The 16280-nt window shown below is 44.4% G+C and overlaps 1 protein-coding gene across 1 annotated transcript in view; it reads left to right on the forward strand.

Moving 5' to 3' along the window:
- Positions 1-16280, forward strand: part of COL4A5 (collagen type IV alpha 5 chain) — a 589146-nt gene that overhangs the window by 417809 nt on the left and 155057 nt on the right. The gene's annotated exons all lie outside the window — the stretch shown is intronic.

Here is a 16280-nt window from a genome sequence, read left to right on the forward strand (position 1 = left end):
CCTTCTCACTATTATTGCTTGAGATTTAGCTTTGAAGGTGTGTGGAGGAGTCTTGCCTGCAAATGTGGCAAACTACTAAGAAAACAGAATCAAATTTTAAATATAATTCAAGAAAAATACTTCATTGTACAGCTCCTTATTTATGGCTGAATAGTAAATTGATTGAATACTTTGCAGGCCGATACAAACTATGAACTACATATGTTTAATGTGTAAGAGATAATAAGAAAATACCAGTGATATTTTGCTCAGTAATGTTATCTCTGTAATGACAAATATTTGTTGCATGTCCTATATGTATTGTATAGTTATTATGCATGTGTTCAGGAGGCGAAACCAAACTATTTTCATAGTTTTGACATTAGCCACTTTCATCCTGTTTCAATTGGTGTTTAAAGCCAGAATGCTCACCCACAAACAACATTATTCCATTTTGCTTTTACCTTTCCTATTAATTTATTAAAGCACCTAGTGCTAATTTGTCCTAAATATTTTCACCTTATATCCTCTGTTGAGGTACTGTTCATGTATTATCCTGCCACTTGATAACCGCCCATTCTCCTTTGATCTTCCATTTAAAGATGAAAGATTTTGTCTATCATTCCAGTTTGTAACTAAAGTACAGAGTACAGACAAGTAGCAGGAAATCGATAAATTGATTTTTCAACATTTATATTTTGTGTGTGATGTTGGAGAACCCCTTTTAAAATAATTTCAGGTTGCTGTTGCCCATTCGCATCAGCATTGTTGAGTAGCAGTTTGGTTTCCGCCTATTTTCAATTTCAGAAATACTGAGCTAAAACCATGTCCATTGGTCTTCGCTCAGTGTTGTAGTTTGTGACAATCTCTAACAATTTCCATATTTTTCCCTCCATCTTTGATGACGATGGACCTTGGTGAACTTTGAATACACCTCCCCAGGTCCTGCAGGTTAGCTCTTCATTGATGTATTAGGATGTTTGCATGAACAATAGTGCACTGTTAATTCAATGCACTCTTATTTATTGATGTACTAAAATTTGTGCCAGTGGAACATGGGTATGCCAAGTAATTTTATAGAGTTTTGTTTTGTTTGTGAAGCAAACACCATAGCCCATAGAAACAAAAATGCTTAGTTGAGACCAAAAAAGATGACCTACCCAGCGTGTGTGGGGAAAGTATCTGAAAATACACCCTCTGGGGCCTACAAAGAAGGCACAGTGGAAAATGGGACTTATCAATAGTTGATCACTTCCTGCGCACAAGACAGAAATCAAGCTACTAATCGAGGAAGAGAGGCTTGATATTCTATTTGTTATCCAAGCACTCCCTCCAGGGTATACGATTAGAAGACAGAATAGGGCAGGAGACATAGGGGGGTGGCAATCATATACAAAGACAAATACGGCTGTATGATCACACCAATAACCGTCACTAACTGTGATACAACACAATTCAGTATTAAACTCTCCCCCAATGTTATCTTCTAGGTACACTCCTCTATAGGCCACCCAGTTCCTGCAATACCTTTCTAAAAGATTTCCCTGACATGCTCACAACAACAATAGCCAGCAATGCATCCACAACCATACTTGGGGATTTTAACCTACATCTAGATGATCCTAGTAACACATCCTCAAATAGATTTAGCCAAGATATGGAAGCCATGCAACTTAGACAACTTGTAAGGGAGGGCACACATAAAAAAGGGCATCTACTAGATGCAATCTTCTACAAAGAACCCAAAATAGAAGTAGGGACTCCAGTCCCATGGTCAGATCACTTTTTTATACCATTTACCTTAGACAACCCCCACCCTCCATTAAAGCCTCTAAGGCTGTCAGGAAACGGCCGAGAACTAAATCTGCCAACACGATCAGCGCCCTGGAAGTTCAGGCCCCGAGCCCGACAGAGGATCTAGACGTCACAGATAAGATATGGGGCGACTAGGTAAATAGAGCAGCAGCATACTGAACCCAGAAAGTCAGGCTGAGATCCTAACCAGCAAGGAAAAAGGCCGCGTGGTTGAACCTAATATTGCTGCAAAAAACATGTAAAAAAATCGAAAGACAATGGAGGAACAACTATGACCCCACCATTAAAACTCAATATAAATTGCCCATCAGACAGTACCGCAATGAAATCACACAAGCCCAAGCTAAGTACTTTGAGGACAGAAATAACTCCGCCCACAACTCCTCTAAGGAACTATTTAAGGTTGCACGCTCCCTAACCGGTACTGGAGACGATCCATGAACTGTCCTCCAAAGAGAGATATGACGAGCCTACATGGTTCTTCAAAAACAAGGTCGAAAAGATATACAATTCCCTGCAAGGGAATACTGACTTGGACAACTCCAATGAACAATCAGAGCCAGGTGATATTCCAGGATCAAAAACAGAGCCAAGTCTAGATCACCTTACAGAATTAAGTGAGGAAGCTATGATCCTGATCCTACAGAATATCAAGTCTGGCCCTCCACAAGACCCGGTTCCTCCACACATCCTATTACAGGGAGGGAAACATGCAATACATATAACAACTGAACTTCTTTCGCTCTCCCTCATACAAGGGGTAATCCCCAGAACATGGAAACATGCCATAGTCCGACCACTGCTGTAGAAACCTCACCTAGATCCACTAGATCCTGTGAATTATCGACCCATCTCACTTCTACCTCTCTTAGGTAAAATAGCAGAAAAGCATGTCAATCAGACACTGTCCTGATTTCTGGAAGAAAATGAGGTGCTGCACCACACTCAAATGGGTTTCAGACCACAACATAGCACAGAGTCCACCCTGCTGGTAGTAACGGAGGAAGCCAAGGGAATCCTAGATAAAGGGTGCATAGCTGCAGTCTTGCTTCTGGATCTTATTGCAGCCTTTAACATAGTTGATCGTAATTTCATGATCCTCAGGTTAAAGGAAGCAGGCTTTTCTGACACTGCATTGAAATGGCTGTCCTCATTTTCTGAAGATAGATCCTTCCAGATAATGGACGGCGAGCACCTCTTAGATAGCCCACAAATATCATGTGGAGTTCCTCAGGGATCCGACCTGAGTCCCACGCTGTTTAATGTAAACATGCAGCCGCTGGCAAAGATCATAGAGGAATTCGGGTTGTCTACTGTATCATACGTGGATGATACCCAGCTGGTAATATCAGTAACTGACGGGCCACAATCCGTACACAGCAGTTTGGCCCTCTGAATGATAAAAGTAGCAGAATGGATGAACAGATGCAGCCTAAACTTGAATGGAGGAAAAACAGAACTTATGTTCCTGGGAAATAAATCTGTTCCCAGAAACATTGTCAGCTGGCCCCCAGAATTCGGCAACCCTCCAGTCCCAAGAGAATTTGTAAAAAGCCTGGGAATATGGTTAGACCATAACCTCTGAATTGAGAAACAAGCAAAAAAATTGGCAGCCACTTGCTTTGGATTACTTTGCATGATTCGGAAGATTCTACCTCTTATCCCGGAACAAACCCGAGGAACTGTGGTTCAGGTAATGGTGATCTAGTGGCTGGATTTAGGTATGTAGTGTACAGACTACAGCTGGTCCAGAACGCTGCCGCTAGGATATTGCTAGGCATTCCAACACATAACTCGGCAAAAGCTGCATTAAAAACATTACACTGGCTCCCGATCTAGGCCAGGATTACATTTAAATCGGTCTGTATTGTACACAAAGCTGTGAATGACAAAGGTCCGACCCCTATAAAAAAGCCTGTAGTCCTTTATGTTCCGGGCAGATCTCTAAGATCTTCTTCAGAACTGCTTATGAGAAAGACAAAAATAAGGAAATAAAGATGGAGAGGAAGATCCTTCGCACATCTTTCCCCCAGGGTGTGGAACTCCCTACCTAAAGAAACACGACTGATAAAGATGAATTGATGTTTAGGAAAAAAATAAAAACTTGCCTCTTCCCCCAATAACCTCGACCTGAATGCACCTTCTCGTCAGCGCAGGGAAGTCCTCGGGTAGCCATGCACTTAATAAATCCATAAATATAAAACATAAATATCACCGCAATACCAGGTTTTGCAGTAATAATTCTGCAATTCAGAAAGCCATATTCTGACACATTACTATAAAAAAAACCTTCCTCTCCCTCTCTCCCTCTGTTTGTAGAATGGAGAAGGGATCTGCGTCACATAAAATGTGGTGCATGTGTGAAATGAGCACACTTAAGAACTTGAGATGGACTGGCTGCCCTGATTGACCGTTATAAATTAGCATGTTACGGTTTTGTACATTATTGTTGCAGTGCATGGTAGAACTCCTCTTGTTGTATCTATTTGTGGTCTGTCATAAACTGTGCAGCAAAAGGAAAATAGATGTTGAGAATAATTGTGTCTCAATGTTTAATATATTCAACTCTTTTATTTGCATAACCTATATATATATATATGAAAACATACATCTTATTTGTGCAAAAAAGGCCGACCTGCTAAACCTTCTAAAGGCTAAACTTGTTTTATAAGAAACATTTATAAATGCCAATATCAGTTTGTTGTGTAACTTAGAACTATGTCATAAACAGCCAGGATGGGGTGAATATCTCTTAGTTAAGAACGCAATACGCAAATGCATAGTTATGCTCATGAATATACATAAAATTCAAGATACTTATGCAAACATGCGCATAAACACCTAATTGCTTAGTATTAAAATATTAATACAGGTCATTTTTCAGGGGACATCTCTAAGATGCCCTCTGTGTGCATCTTTCATTAAATCCCACTCTGGCATCAGTGTGGGTCTAATGTGCTAAGAAGTTTTTAGTAAAGCCATTATGGTACTGTGGAGTTTGTAATGACAAACTCCCAGCACCATATATTCTTAATGGCATTACTGCACTTACAATGTCTAAGAATTGGCTTAGACAATGTAGGGGTCAGGGCTTTAAGTGGGATGAAAAAACTGGGGGTCTCTCAAAGGGGCGTGGCCAATGTAATTATGGGCGTGGCTTAAAAACACGTAAGCTAAAAGTCTGTGCTTAGCATAGTGTGCCACCCGTCTCATATTTTGCTGTTTCAGTCATTGCATCCAGATATATGATACAACAAGTAACATCATACCTACAACAAGTCAGGACATATTGGCTTTGTCAATGGTTATTAGTTGCATAAGATAAATAAGCAGCAACTATGGCGCGTATATAATATTATAATATTGAAAAAGCTTCCACTTGAAGCCCTGGTGACACCACGACAATGTTGCTGCTCCCAAGTTCCAAAAAGAGAAGGGAAATCCAGAGAGAAAATGATTCTCTTTAAAGGATTTCCCTTCCCCTACAACGCTCACCTGGCATGACGTCATGCCGTAACTTCTCCAATAGTGAGAAGTGGGCAGTGTGCGCACACGCACGCTGATGTGTCTGCTGTCACTGCAGTCTGGAAAAAAATGGACCACCTGTGCCAGGGCACAAAACAGAGCCCGATAGAGACCCGTTTCGAGGCCTCCTTTAAAAAACTGCTGGTGCTTAGCACCGGTTAGACTCGGCCCACTTAAAGCCCTGGTAGGGGTACAGGGCTCATGCACCTCTACCCTCACCACTGGTATTGTGCACCCAGCTAGAGGGGTGGCTGAACTATGCCAGGGCAGTGGGTTGTAGGCATGGCACACAGGGATGTGTGCCATGTCGACTCTTCACTTTGTTATGCACCAAAACACACCGCCTGCAAAGGCAGTGTGTAAGTGTAAAGGTACAGGGCCTCTAAGGGTGGCACAATAAGTGCTGCAGCCCTTAGAGACCTTTCCTGGTCACAGTGCCCTGGGTACCTGTGGTACCAGTTACCAGCGGCTGACCTGTGGCCAGAGAGTGCCAATTGAGTTTTGTCTTCAATGCAGTTTTAGGGAAAGAACATAGGCTCTGGGTACCTGATTGGCAGGGGCCTAGGGAACACTCAGTCAAAGTACATCAGCAGTTCAGCAAAAAGTGGGGGCAACCATAAAAAAAGAGGGCACTTTCTTACACCTGCTGCCTCTTGCAGTGAGAAAAGGACTTACCCCTCTCTGTAACCTTGTGGAACCTAAGACAACTCCAGGGGCTTGTTGGCTTGCCTCCTATTTATGAACTCTCAGGGCCATAAAAGACTTCAATCTCCCCTGACTGGCAGAAGGGGCTTACAAAATTGTAGTATTCCGCTGTGTCACCCACTAATCTGAAGCTACAATCGATCGCGCCGTATCGCCGTTCAAAATCGCCACCTCTGTGGTTCAGTGGACGACGCAGCACTGAGGGAGGCCTGCTAGCGTGGCCACAGTGTTGCTTTTGCGACCAAGGGTTTTATCCATGATGTCACAACCTGTCCACATGCCTGCGTCATTTGAGGCCATGCTAAACGCCGAAGTTGCCATTCACCTGAAGGAACGGTCAGCTGCAAAAAAGATCACTGCATCAGGGTTCCCTTTGTGCCGCTGCTTCTCCTCCTACATCCAGCCCAGCATGATCGTCATAGGTCTGCCTTCCAGCTCGGGGAGCTCCCTGTGTTGCGGGCCCCGGATCAGGATATCGACACCCCTAGTATTCCAGCAGGAGTCCAGGTACCATGAGGAGCGAGGCAGGACCTGCGAAATCCTAGCTGTCAACCGGCACGCTCGTGGCCAGTGCATATTTCTTGAGCCCCTGGTCCTGAAGGACTCACACTAAATGTTCCTTGAGTGCCTCCTAAACCCTATTTTGCCCCACTATGGCACGGAAGGAGCATTTTACCGTAATCCTACCAACATGAGTGCTGCTAGCCCTGGGGTTATTGTAATGACTGGAAACATGCCTAACTTGAAAATGTAGTGATTGAATTCGTATCCTGTTGGTCTTATTTTCTTAAGTGGAAAGTATGCACTGTATTTTTGCAATTTGGTCGTTTTTTAAGCAGATAAAGATTCTTTATTTTTTTTTGGCTGATGTGGAGTCTTTTTGGTGGTGTTTTGAATATATTACTGTAATTATTGTGTTGCACAAATACTTTATGCATTGCCTCTTAAGTTAACCCTAACTGCTGTGTGCCAAGCTACCAGAGGGTGAGCACAGGTTCATTTAGGGTGTATCTGTCTTACCCTGACTAGAGTGGTACGTCCTGCATGGCTTGGGTGTATACCCCAGCCTACCAGGAACCCCATTTCTAACACTCGCCTTGATGAAGGAGTCGAAAGAGAATTAAAGACCTGACTTTTGTGTAACGGCTTATCTCCCAAAACAACACCACATCCACTAGTTATGTCTGATCTTCCAAAGCAAGTGTGGGAGAGGATTGCAGTGGATTTCTTTGGACTCCTCAACAATGGACATCATCTCATGGCAGTCACTGATGAGTACTCACGATTTCCCCTTGTGAAGATCTATCATCATCCACACATGACAAAGCCATTGGGACATTAAATAACATTTATGCAACATGGGATGCTCCCTCCATTCTTAAGTCTGACAATGGCCCACCTTTCAATAACTGGGAGTTTGAGGACTTTCTACTAATATGAATGTTAAACATCAGAAAAGTACACTTCCTTGGCCACAGGCAAATGGCTTTGTTGAACGATTCATGGGCACTCGCTAGAAAGAAGTGACCTCAAGTCAGCTTTATGTTCAACTCTTTGTGCTTACAGGTCAATTCCCCATTACACGACCAGTGAAAGCCCCACCAAATTAAATTCTGGTAGAGCCATAGGAACAAAATTGCCATAATGGACCACTAATAGGTTGACAGATGCTGAGGAGATCTGTGCAACTGATTCCTTTCGCAAGTCCCAAATAAAGACCTATGCTGACAAACACTGATGTGCTGAGGACACATTTTTTAGGAAGGAAACCGGGTCCTGATCAAAACAAAACAGAAACGCAAGTCCGACACTCCGTTTGATGCTGACCCACTGAGGGTTGTGACGAGCAAAGGACTTATGGTGACTGCTTAACGTCTCGGAAAGTCCACCACGAGATACTCATCACATTTCAAGCGCCTACCTCAATGTTCGTTGGCTCCAGATGCTAGAAGTGAGACATGTCCACCTGAGAGTTTGGAGAGCCCAACTCATACACCTGCCTCTGCATCGCCTGTACCGGAGGTAGGCCTCTCTCCTATGGCTCGTCAACCTCACACGATGAGATCTAGAAGAGTGGTTTGAGCACCTTAATGAATTATTGAGGAACTATAATGTATATATGTAATATGCATACTTTTTATTTAACAAAGGGTGAGATGTGTGTCTTGTGAATATGAACTGCCGGACCCATCTGGTCCTTGGTGGACTCCGTAGGAGAATGACTTAATCAGTTGGGTGTGTCTGGCTGTTAATAAAGTTAATGATGCAGTGCGTGCAGTTAACGGTTGCATTCTGAAGAATAAAAACATGCACTACAGAGCTATGTGTGTGGCGTGTTCATTTGAATGTTACTGGGCTGGGGAGGATGCTACAAAGTGCAATGCAATTCTTGATTTTTGTAACAACAATGACTAGTACTGATGACTTGTTTTTTATGTAGTGATTCATTCCAGTTGTAATATTTCGACTAGAACGTGCTGTAAATAGCTGTTGTTATCATTACAGAGCTTAATGGCACACATTTTTCTGCCCTTAAAAGAAAGTAAGGCTATATTCGACTTTTTAGGCTCTGAAGTGCTGACCTACAGATAGATGCCAGTGGTGAGCGTTAAATTCGCCGAGTCACCTTGTCAGAAAATAGCAAGTCAAGGGGAGCGCTTGGCTCTGAAGAAGATATGAGCCGAATCAACTGTATGTTGAAAGGAGTGACCCTCTAACTTAATTGTCACACAGTGCCTGACTGAGTTTACGCTGCATCAATCTCTTATGATTATGCTAATCGCTGTCGCGTTTGAGTATGAGGGACATTATTTTTAGTTCAACAACTGAAGGCGAGGTAGCAGGCGGCTGTCTACCTTGCACCTAAAATACACCTCATGCTTACGTTAGTTGCGATCAATAAATGATGATCAATTGAATGCATCACTACCCAAGTGTAGTGGTTCAAGTTGATCCTACCTATCTGTTGTTGAATATCTGCTTCAGATCTTTCTTAGAGACTCAACAGGTACTGAAAATTTTATTTTCTTGGGCCTGCGATACTTCAGAGATGAAGGCTCGCACGATGTATGCTCGAATATCGGTTCCATAAAACCTGCACGTTCTAAAAACGCACATTTTAGAAATTTCTTATTTAAATGATTTTAGTGCCGGGCAATCAGTAATACCGTTACATTTTATCTGAGTAAATAACATAAAGGCATAGATTGACTCGTTAACTCCCTTTCGAGGTCGCCCCGGTCTCTTCCTCCGACGTGCCGCACGTGACAGATGGACCGGAGCGGGCGCGCGGGCCGGGACGCACGTCCATCTTGTATTTGCGTTGACAGATCACTCAGAAGTGTAATGCTTGCTTCCGATGTGACACGCTGAGGAGACCGGCCTGGTGCAGCGTGACTTGTCACAGTGTTCCAGGCCACTGCCTAGTTCCTCGTCTTATAAATCCCTGGTTGCCTGGGCAACCTGCTGTTGTTGTTGCCTTGGTAACCAAGGCCCTGGGAAATCACAAGAGGGATTGCACGTTTTGAAAAGGGCATCTCGGTTTCTCACCCTCAGAGCCCCTCTCCTCGTGGAACACATCCCTCTTTCTGGAGTACACCCTGGTCACTCTTTCCTCTGGTCGGTGTGTTCCATGATGTCTTTACACTAATCTGGCAGCCTTTTCTGGTAGTCTCAGTGGCTCGAGCATCATTTGCTTACGTAGCTTTGTCGCAGGTTGTTACTTTCCATTTCCCAATGACCTTCCTCTGTTTTTCTGCCCTCTCTCCACAGCCCCTGTGTGCCCCCGCTTTCCTCCTTAGCTCCCTCTCCCCTCCAGCTGTCTCTTCGCCTCTCTCTCATTTATTGTCTTTGTTTCTGACATGCACACATAAGCCTCATCCTTCTCTCTCATCACTCTCTCCTCGTCTTGCGAACCCTCTTTCTGTCTCCTCAGTCTCACCCAAACATCCTAGCTTGCCCCAGAGAGTCTCGGTAATAAAATTTCCATTGTTTACTGTGTCATCGTACAGGGCTTGCAAAATAGTTGCCCTTAGATGTGGCGTAACGGTCAGAGCTGCCTACTTTGAAACTGGGGAACAAGGTTTGAGTCTCGGCGTCGGCTCAATATACTGTGATTCTGGGCAAATCACTTAATCTCCCCGTGCATACCAAAAACAAAAAATTAATGTACCTTGTGTAACGTAACTGGTGCTCATGTAGAGCGCTCCAATACCTTCGGGTCGAGTTCTTCCTATATAACACTGCAACAAACAAAAAATGTGACCAGTAACTTGGCACACTCTTTGGGTACTCAATACCCACAGGTAGTCCTTAACCTGTTATTGCTGGGTGGTATGCTGCTGCATGGACCTCACTGTGCCAGTTGTTCAGTAGAACTAGTAAGGTAAAGCATATGAGCTGGGCCAACAGTGGATTTGAAAAGTATCCGCATCTGGCTGCTGAAATCAAAATGACGCTTGCGTGACTCTACGCTGACGCTGATGTAGACAAGGGTGATTTAGACAAGGGTCGAAACCAGAAGGCCTGTCTGCATACCGTAGGGGTACACAACATCAAAACCCCTACTAGTATGGTAATCTGTGAGATTCCATGTAACAGAGTAACATAAACAGATATTAACACAGATTAATAGCAACCCACTATTGAAGGCCTGTTGGCTTCAACGCGTAGCTTTCAGAATAAATATATCAAGACATTGTCCTGTCTTTCTAAAATAAAGACCTATGGAATTGGGGAGAGGAGTTGGCCTAACGGCCAGGGCGCTCGACCGCGGACCTGGGGAACTGGGTTAGAGTCTTGGTAACGACGCTGAACATCCTGTGATTCTGAGCAAATCACTTAATCTCCCCGTGCCTAAGAAAGAATTAATGTGTGTCCTAATGTAACGTAACTGGTGCTATGTAAAGCGCTCTGATACCTGATTGGATTCGGGTCAAGTTCGCGCTATATAAAACTCTGCCAAAAAAATAAATAAATCTAACATAGGTTTTCTCAATTAACCAATCAGGCCGACAGCCTTTATCACTGGCTTGCGGGGCCTGACTGTTCATAGCGGGCATCAGGCGTTTCCCCAGGAGGCTGGAAGGGTGGGGCCCAGTTTTCCAGCGGTGGGAGCCAGTTTTTTTTACTGGGGGCCGGTTTTGCCACGGTGCCGCAATAAAGCAACACAAGTAACAAAAGAAGCAGCGCTTCCCACTTGCACGCCCACTACCCCCGGGGCTGGGCTGACAAAACTGCCAGGACTGCTTTGGGTTCCCAGTCTGGCTTGTCACAAAAACCAACCCAGGCATACAGTCATAAAAGTACAAATCAATACAAAATGACATTTGAGAAAACAATATACCTTTACCGGATTATCAGAGTGCAAGTGTTCTACTTCCAGGGTTTGCGAGACACCAAAACCCTTGCCTAACTAAGTAATCTGAGATTCCATCCTATGACATGCCTGCAGTGCCTACAGATTTCAGCAGAGTTAATAATAATCCAACCTTGATGGCCCATTGCCTTTCACATACGCTTTTTCACAATAAATAAGGCAGGCCTGATAACGTTTGTTATAATATTTTATAGGAAACGGATCACCCTTGAGGATTTGTTTGTCTTTGTATCCAGCACAGGCCCACTATATTGACCATAAACTTTCCCAGAAGGAAAAAAGTGCAATTCAAGCACTCTATATCATTGTAAGCACAGATCTTCTGTCCAATCAAAACTTGTAGTGAAAGATCAACTTGTGGGAGGAGCCTCATACCCTCTCTCAGAACTCATTCTTAAAAGCTCTTTTTTATGGTGATCACTTAAGATATGGAGACAGCTGCACTCTCACCCCATACCTGAAATGGGGCAATTAACTTTGGCACACACTTCTGGCCCTTTTGAAGTTTTATTTATTGTTACCACTTCAATGATGTTCATTTGTGCCTTCAACTTCATTATGATGTGATTGTTCATAGTCGGCGCTAAGTTAATTTACTGCTGAGGTACATATTTGACTCCCTCTTAGGATGGTTCACCATTGTTTCTGCCTGCTAGTCCTCTCAGTGTCAACATGCGTATTTTATGTGACTATTCTATAGTATCAGATTTACCTACTGTATTTAAATTGCGCACACAGTTTTACACAAAAGCAGTGGACGAATGTCACAAAAAATGTACTTTTAGCTACTCTATGCCTGATATTAAACCAACACCACTGTTTCTTTTTGCAAGACCTGTCAGCCCTCTTGTAAGGTCAGCGCCTGGAATCCTAAAGGGTGATAGTGCACTGAAGGAATACTAGTGTTACAGAAGCACTAGTTGAACCATCTTTAATTTTTCACTGAAGTGGATGGTCTGTTCCAATTCCCACATGTGAAAAGACAGCAATTTCCTGCTGACTCATATTGATTCTTTTCAGAATAAGCCTTTAGTATTTCACGACTGTTGACCGCCATTACTGTTTGCTACTTCATATGTTCATTGGTACAGTCACATCATGCACATTTCCTGTGGGAAAGGGTATTTCCCTTGCTTGTGCACGATGAAATGAGGGGTTCCTATCTGTTTTGCAACAACCTGAGATGTTCTACTAATTGGAATGGCCCAGATTGTCCCCAATATCACACCATGTAAAAAAAAAAAGAGGGGTAAAATATCCAGGCGATAGGGGCGCCAATCCTACACTATACAAAATATTAATTCTTCTATTACAGCTTTTTAAAATTAATAAAAGAATATGAACAAATCTGTATTACTCTATTGTTTCAACTTAAAAAAACGCTTACCTGCTCTCTCATCCCAAGGAATGGCCTCTTTGTGCTGAGCTCTTCAGTCCATGTCTTCCCTTCTGATCAGAATATTCATTGAAATTCAGGAACCTTCTGTTAGTAGCTACAGCTCTATAGTAAAGAACAGTAATGTCAAGCGACTTCATGAATTAATCATGCAATCCAGCATTATTCTGTTACACCTGGAAGCCGTCACTTTAGAGATGCTTTCCAGTAAATGGGCTATTTTTGCGTAATTGCAAGATTGGTGCTTTTCTTCATTTACTGTCGGTGATTGAAGAGTCTTGTGGTTTCCAAGAATCATGCATTTTTTCTCTTCGACTTAATGATCCAGTTATGGTTTCAACACTGAATAGATATTCAGTATTTTTAGGCTTTCGTACAACCTATTGTTTAATTGCGTCAGACTTCCTGGACCTCTGGCTTGTGATCCCCCTGAGTGTGCTTATCCGCACTCCATATAGTTATTTGTGTTAAACCATCCTACATTACAGATCCATTAATGATTTCTCTTCAGTGTCCTCCTAAAAAAACTTTTACTTCTAATCAACTTTAAAGTCTGTCATTAATGAACTGTATCCTGAGACACACTGACCATCTGGGGTCATATTACAGAAAGTGCTCCCGGGGTGCAAGGAGCATGTGTGCCCGCGTCTTACGCCAGAGGTACTTTGGTATTATAGAAGAGGCTGCTAATGCTTGTTTCTATGCCAGCATGAAACAAGGAGGCATTCACTCCTTTGCATGTGGGTGGCTCGTGCCATATTAGAAATGTGGGAGTAGTCCTTCAGGAGGCGCACTGCACTGACTGTGCACCCCAAAGAGGTACTACACCGTAAGTGTGCCCACCAAGGGTGCACCCTGCAAGGGAGTCCCAGGGACCCCCACCCAAACATCGATGTGCAGTCACTCACTACACCTGCCTGAAGGGGGATCTCTAGCCTGGTTGGGGCCTCCAATGAAAGACTAGTGAGTGCCTGCACTGTGAACAGATTATTAACTGTAATAGGCGGCACTTTCGGGGTCTGACCGGTGCCATCAGTTAAGGATGCACACTGGCGTAGAGCGGGACATTGCCCCTGCACATAATATGACCATTGATGTCCATATCTCTTACTTGTATCAACAGTATAGCGCTTACAAGTAATGAGCCTATGGAAGAAGCTGTCTCTTTATGTGATTTATCAATAAGTTGATATACCGTGTAAAGAGTCCAGGGGTTCCCTTATGAGTGGGCAGGGGCTTGCTATGCATTCCCAAAGTGCTCTATTAGGGGGTAGTGTAGTCGAGCAGCCTTAGGCTTAACACAGAGGAGTGTAAGAGATTCACAAAATACACACAATGATTAATAAATGACAACCAGACTCAAGAAGGAGATCTACACCAATTTATAAAAATACCAAGTACCCGTATATATGATTTGGCATCAGAGAAAAATCGTTCAGGTAAGTAGGTTTTTAAATATAAATTATTTTCACTTTAAAAAGTGGACATTGCAATTTCTGAGTTCTGCAATGTTATCCTATGGAAGGAAGCATAAGTTATGCAAACATGTACAATACATCGACTTACAGGACCAATCTCCAGGAGTTCAGTTCAGGCGAGTTGTGGGCATGCTCCACGGGCGCACCAACAGTGCACCACCAGCAGCACAAGGGCGGCCAGGTGCAGGATTCAAAACAGCATCATGAGCCCAATGCATGTCAATGGGGATCGGTCACTGTAAAAAGCGGCTGTAGGCTCTGTTTGGGAAGCTAGTTGGTCTGAACTAGCAAGTGGTCTCAGACCTTGCAATACTCAGGGGGGACACCTTTAGTCCTCTTCTCCATGGCCCAGGGGCGACGGGTGCAGGCGTGTCCTAATGTGTCAGGTGTTTCCTTACCGGTGCACTCGCAGTTGAGGGGGCCTGCATGCAGAGGCTGCAGATGACATCAGGGTGTTCAAGAGGGGTGAAACCACAATGGACTTGAGCTCTGAAGGGCTGGGATACCCTGTTGACACCGGTGGCCCACTTGAACTCAGGCCAGAGGCGACGGGTACAGTGGTGGCTTTGGGTGTCGGGTTTTGGCGGTTTTCGGAGGCCTGAGAGTCTTCTCATTTGAAGTTTATTCAGAACAGGTCCACTGTTCACAGGAGGTCTTGAGGCTTTTTCAAAGGCTGGCAGTCCTCCCGGGTGTCTGGAGTCAACAGCTGCAGGATGAGTCAACTTTGGCACATTTTTTGACGAGAAATGCAGACAGGCCAGCAGGGTTGGTACCAGGTCAGCTATTTCTTCTCTCCTTTTGCAACCCTTCAGTGTCCTCTCTCTTCTTAGGTCATCAGGATCTGCTTCTATGGTGCCATGGGCTCCCCAAAATACTGAATTTAGGGACATTAGGGGAGTTCAGGGTAGTAGCTAGTGGGCTACTGACCCTTGGTATCCCTTCACTGTTGGAAGTGGGCATAAACCTGTCCCATAATTCCTAAGTATGCCATCACAAAGATGTTACTTCTTAAAAATCATGTCCACTTACAGTAGCACACCTTAGGGGTGATACTAGCCGGTGGGTGGCACGCCTACCTGACTAGCTACTTTCCACCCCTGTCCTGGTGCCAAGGAGACTCTGGACAGGGGGCAGCTTCCTCTTCTGTGAGGGGAGCCAGATTCCCATTCCAAAGAGGGCAGCTTCTTTGGAGCTCACCAGCCAAAAGAGGCTAATCAGCAGGTCATCCTGTGGGAATGTGTATCTGATAGAGACTACTAGCCACAGATTCCTTAACGTAGAATTATCCCCAGGCGTGAGACTGGACCCGGAAAACTTTCTTTGCCCCAGCATCTGTGCGTGCCGGGGGGCGGTACCACGCGACTCAGCCTTGACGTCGTTTGCGGGCGTGACGTCTGCGAGGTCACATAAGCCCCACCCCGGCGCGCTGACATCAGTTTCCTTCTTTTCCGCATGCAACGCGGATCCGGATCATGTCCCTGTCCTGTTTTAAGGCCTTCTTTTCATGCTTTTGCGTGGGGGCAGCCGCGGCCCGTGGAGGGAGTTCCGTGGGGCGGTAAGGCGGGGCGGGGGAGGGGCAGGGTGGGGGGTTCTAAAAACCGGAATATAGATAATTGCAGGTAAGTAAACAATTAAATGAATAAAACGAATTTCGTAGCGCGCGCTGCATCGCATTTTGTGATGCAGCGCGCGCTACGAAATTTGTTTTATTTATTTAATTGTTTACTTACCTGCAATTATCCATATTCCGGTCTTTAGAACCCCCACCCTGCCCTTCCCCCGCCCCGCCTTACCGCCCCACGGAACTCCCTCCACGGGCCGCGGCTGCGTGGGGGGACAGTGTGCGATTGCCTTCGGGCTTTAAAGCGTGCTCATCTTGCGCGCGTCAGATGTATGTGACGGACCCTCATCCTATTTGTATGTGGTATCACAGAACACCAGGGCACACCAAATCACTATATCTGTAACCCAAAAAATGTCACAAAGTGAGATTGGAGCTTTATAA

Source organism: Triturus cristatus, chromosome 5_2 (assembly GCF_964204655.1).
Source record: "Triturus cristatus chromosome 5_2, aTriCri1.1, whole genome shotgun sequence".
NCBI lineage: Eukaryota > Metazoa > Chordata > Amphibia > Caudata > Salamandridae > Triturus > Triturus cristatus.